Source organism: Sinocyclocheilus anshuiensis, unplaced genomic scaffold (genome assembly GCF_001515605.1).
Source record: "Sinocyclocheilus anshuiensis isolate Anshui unplaced genomic scaffold, SAMN03320099.WGS_v1.1 scaffold2353, whole genome shotgun sequence".
NCBI classification, from domain to species: domain Eukaryota; kingdom Metazoa; phylum Chordata; class Actinopteri; order Cypriniformes; family Cyprinidae; genus Sinocyclocheilus; species Sinocyclocheilus anshuiensis.
This window is the reverse complement of record NW_015554076.1, coordinates 422489-428069: the sequence shown is the minus strand read 5'-3', so window position 1 is coordinate 428069 and position 5581 is coordinate 422489. Positions and strand designations below refer to the sequence as shown.

General features: G+C 36.3%; 1 protein-coding gene across 1 annotated transcript in view; it reads left to right on the top strand.

Annotated features, from left to right (window-relative positions):
• Positions 1-5581, top strand: part of LOC107668998 (receptor-type tyrosine-protein phosphatase delta-like) — a 360739-nt gene that overhangs the window by 79003 nt on the left and 276155 nt on the right. Inside the window, exon 3 of the mRNA XM_016461088.1 lies at positions 4311-4334. The gene's annotated coding sequence lies outside the window, so the exon portion shown is untranslated. The remainder of the gene's footprint in view (positions 1-4310; positions 4335-5581) is intronic.

Here is a 5581-nt window from a genome sequence, read left to right as displayed (position 1 = left end):
AGTAACGGCCCTAGTACTGAGCCTTGAGGTACTCTATACTGCACTTGTGATCGATATGATACCTCTTCATTCACTGCTACGAATTGATGGCGGTCAGATAAGTACGATTTGAACCATGCTAATGCACTTCCATTAATGCCAACAAAGTTTTCTAGTCTATTCAAAAGAATGTTGTGGTCAATAGTGTTGAACGCAGCACTAAGATCCAATAGCACTAATAGAGAGATACAACCACGATCAGATGATAAGAGCAGGTCATTTGTAACTCTAATGAGAGCAGTCTCAGTACTATGATACGGTCTAAATCCTGACTGGAAATCCTCACAGATACCATTTTTCTCTAAGAAGGAATATAATTGTGAGGATACTACCTTTTCTAGTATCTTGGACAGAAAAGGGAGATTCGAGATCGGTCTGTAATTAACTAGTTATTTGGGGTCTCCTTCCCACCTCCTCCCCCATGGTTACTTCCACTCCCTCCCACCATTCAGATATTGTGACAGGAGGCAGCTGCCGGAATGGGGATGTACTATCACAGTTTTGCTCTGTTTCATGGACTTTTAGTTTGTTTTTTACGTAAGGGATAATGTACATCCAGCCGGTTGTAATTGCAGAATAACCCCCGACAGGGTGATCAGGACCCCGACGTGAAGCGGAGGTTATTCTGCGATAACAACTGACTGGATGTACATTATCCCGTTTATTACACGGCTACTTGCCACATTAGTAAATAATTTGACACAAAATATTGATTTCAGTTGAAATATTTGAACACACAGCTTCAGTAAAGACATGAGTTGCGAGCAAGCGGCAAGTTCAAACCACACAGACATTTACGGGATACGGTGCAGTCATACGGTGAATACTTATTACACAACATTTCACCACATAAATAATTATGGCGATCAAAGATATTTATTTAAGACAAAACTGTTTTAAAATCTTACCATCTTATCAAAAACTGTTCCTAGAAAGCGTATAGTGCCGTCTTCAGTTACCCGGTTGAGCCTGTGTTATCAGCTTTTACCGGTTGTTATCGAGGGATAACAGACCTCGGAATGTCGCGACTGACCAATCAGAATCAAGTATTCCACAGAGCCGTGTAATAATTTGTTTTACTATGTTTCGTTCTTGTTTCTTTTGCTCCAGCTGCTCATTTGTTGTACCTATTATGTCTGTTTCTACTTTCATTATCTACCTGTGCATTATTTGCCCTCAATTTTTTCAGTTCCTTGTCTTGTGTTAACTTACCATTACGTTTGTTTCCCTGTAGATTTTCTTTGTCGTTTTTGGTCTAGAAAGTGCTGCAGTTAGATCTCCGATGAGCCGTGGTACAAGAACTACCAATAATGTGAATCTGTTTCAGTTTGATTTGTGATAAATCACACATCACAATTAGTAATGATGTGTGATTTATTATTATTATTATTATTATTATTATTATTAGAGTAGTAGTTGTTGTTGTAGCATAATAATAATAATAATAATAATAATAATAGTAATAATAATAATAAAACTCATGGCATTTCTATTTTGAAACGTGCAGTGTCAGCGTTGTCACATTCCAAAATATTTTGGGTTTGAATGTGCAAAAATAACAAACAAACAAATAAAAACTCATAATAGTAGTGTTACTTAATACCTCATATTGTTAAGGATAGAGTGGAACAGAAATGCATTCTGTATTTGAGTATTTGATCAGAAAAAGCATTTAAGAACTACAGAGTGAAAATAGCATTTAGGGAGAATTGTATTTAAAATGAAAATGGCAAATTAGCAGATATTACAATTTTATTGATTTATTTAATAAAATGAGTTTAAAATTCTGTTTTGCCACATATTGTAACTGAGTTGAGTGTCGTGTTAATTAGTGGTAAATCATATGGCAGTGATGACTGTACTCTTTTTTTTTTGGTTCTTCCACTCGCAGCCTCTGGTCCTTTACAAGTGAATAAAGACATTATTGAGTCTCTTTGGGCCATTTTTGGTTTTGAGGACAAGTTGTTATTTGAGTTATTTTTAATGAGGCAACATTTTGCAATTTCATCCCCACAAGTATAGCTGAGTCATAAACACACACACACACACATACATATACACACACACACACACACACACACACACACACACACACACACACACACACACACACACACACACACACACAGGTGAACAGAGCAGCAGAAGTGAGTCAGTGAATTACAGGCATTTTCCTCCACAGACGTTTATTAATGTTGATAGTCTGACTTGAATTTCGAGCTGATTCTTTTTGCTTATGTGTTTTTCCAGCAGTTCTGAGAGGGGAAATATAATCTTTATGTTTACCTCGTCTCATTTGGATAATGTGTCATATAAATGCTAAGCTCAGGGAGTTACGGCAGGATTTCGGCGTCTCTGCTGTAGTAATGTTTGATCCATTTCTTACTGTGTTTATGAAGTTCTTCGCGATTTCAAACATGATGCAAATGAACAACAGCAGAATATTAGTCCTGAAATGGTCTATCTACTCACATTCTCTCTCTCTCTCTCCTCTCTCCCTCTCTCCCTCTCTCTCTCTCTCTCTCTCGTTATGTTTATTGTGGTTGGGACTCGGTCCAGCAGCCATCTTGGCTCTATAGTGTTAAAGGCAGCTGGTTTAGTTAACGGTCCGCTGGTCAGGTTAAAGTGAAACATGCGCTGAGGGAATGCTCCTGTCACATGCTAATTGAAACACAATCAGAGCAGACGTGTGTTTAAACGGCTCTAGATGAGACGCGACTCTAAACAGAGCTGAGCGTAACGTGACTGCTATCAGTGTATTGCTCTGAAGTAATAGAGAGGCCTGTCCTGTGCTTCAATAGTATTGCGTTCTCTCTGATCTCATATCTCCTGTCTACTTTACATACAGTTTGATTTGCAGATTTTGTTTTATTCCAAGTAGCCTGCCTGTATCTGTCCGTGTGGCTCATGTGTTTCCTTTCAACTTACTTTCAGTGCAGTAATGGCTTTTACATTTTCATTATGGCTATATTAGCAGAAGTATTTAAATAATTCAGTAAATGCATTTAAAAAAATAATAAATCAGATAAATATTTTTTAACTGGATTAAATTGCATATCAAATAAAACTGGCACTGATTTAATGTTAGATCAAAGATTAGCATCCCTAATTAGAAATACATTCATAAAAAATTTAAAGACTAATTGGATTAATGTTCAGTGAAATTAATAGGTGAATTACATTAATAAGTGCTTTTGGAAAAGTTCATTGGTAATAAGTAACATTATATAATTTCTAGATTGTTCTGCCTGTATGGGTGATTTATTTATGAAATATTATAAAATAACAATTTGAGTTTATTTGACAGTTTATAATTTATTTATTTTTTAATTACCCATAACTTAATTCTGGTTGTTTGTAGTGAATGGTGTGTGTGTGTGTGTGAGAGTGTGTGAGTGTGTGTGAGAGTGTGTGTGTGTGTTACACAGATCTTGCTTTTGTTTGATGTATTCTGTGTGAATATCCGGACGCGTGCTGGCGTTCGCTGCAGGTGTTTGTTTGGAGGTCACGGGTAAAATAATTCAGAAAGGAGCTTCACATGAAGGTGAGAATGAGAAATGAGGATTTTCTTCCGTTCTTTTGACCGTGTTTTGGAAGGGATAATCTGATTATGGAATCTTTGTTTTTGAGCTCCAGTGTCTTTGCGGATCCTTCAAACACAAGTGACATAAAGAGTAATCTCACAATTATTTCCACAAGCACCTGCATGAATACATATGACTCTCTCTGTCACACAGTTGAATTTGTGTGTGTTTTTTTTTTTTGCTGGCTCTTTTTGTCGTTGTAATAATTTCAACTAACAATAATGACCCTTAAAAGACACCTGAACTCCACGTGAGCGTGTGTGATGGATTCTCTCTCAGGATGTCGTTACGGTGAAGCTGCTCTCTGGCCTTCTTACATAATGAGTCTGGAGTGACCTATTAAATATCAGTTCACACAAACACATCGACTCGCTCTCATTGTACTTCAGTCTCGTTTCCTCCTGCAGTCGTTCTGTAGAAATGAATGGTGGCATCTCAAAATGAGACATAAATCGAGCTCAAAATGAATAGTTAGAGCAATGAAAGTCTCCCAGAGACTCTGACAAATATCAATGTAACTTGAGCAAACGCCGAGACAGAGAGAAAGATAAATGAGGTTTTGTAGGTTCAGGAGGGTTTGTGTTCTTACAGGCCGTGGTCATTATTCACAATATTCCCTTGTTTACTTGCTCATTTGCTGACATTTATTTCTTTTTCTCCCTCCCTTCTCTCTTTATTTGCTTGCAGATGTGACCAAGAGTTTTCAGAAAGGTAAGACATGCGCTTTCTGTTACATTTATTCGGATGTATGAATGACATCAGTGTTAAAGACTATATGCAGTTGAGTTCTGCACATAATCAATGGGGAAATATTATCTTTTTTTTATTTTATTTCCAAATATTGCCCCTCAAAGCTGCTACTGAACAGTGACTATACAAAAATGACCTGAATAGACTTTATTGTAACTTCAGAAAATTGTCATAATTTTCCTATTGATTTTGTGCATGAACATTTGTATATGCTTATCTAGATATTTTCACAATGGAAACATTTTACCACCTATATGTCAGTGGTTTTATCAGTAGAAAAGTATAATGTTACAACAGATAGAAAACTGAAATTGAGAATACTTGCTAGCTTTAGACATTTGAACTGACTATTTTTATATTCTAAAACATTTTTTTTAATAATTTACTAGCAACCAAAGAAATGTCTCAAATATCTAATTATATAATATAATATAATATAATATAATATAATATAATATAATAATATTTTGAGAAAAAAAAAAATTCTGGAAGGGGTTAGTAATCCCTGAAAACTAGTGTTCTGGACATGTTTATCTGATGGGTAAGTTTAGGGGTTAGTGCTTGGGCTAGATGATGGAAAATATAATTAAACTGATAATATATCAATGGAAGTCTGCAATGACCTCACTAAGATAGCCAAACAATCTTGTGAACTGTGTGTGTGTGTCTGTGTGAGTGAGAGTGTGTGTAAGTGTGTGTGAGTGTGTGTGTGTGTGTGTGTGTTGTGGAATGGTTTAATAATTTGTGTGTGTGTGGTGTGAGTGAGAGTGTGTGTAAGTGTGTGTGAGTGTGTGTGTGTGTTGATCCCATGTGGGACAAACACAGACTCTTTTCTTTCCCTGCTGCTGTTCTGCTGCTGTACTGTAAATGTGAATTGTATTTAAATGTAAATTTAGCTTGCCAGCAGAGACAGAAACATGTACAAAATACTTATTATAAATAATAAATTGTAAGTAACTTTTTCCCAATAAAATATGGGTTGCGAAAAAATACAGGTTATTAATCAAAATAATGATTTCTCATGGGAGTATATAGATATTTGTACACGTCAAAGAAATAATATTTGATGCGTCAGAGATGGATGCAGCGTCTCACGTTACAAAGAAGAGCACTTCTGTTCTGTGCAATACTTACATGTGCCTGCAGTAAGAGCTTTTTTCACCTGTCTGTGTGAACACGCTCTTGTGTGCGGCCATCACGCCTGGATG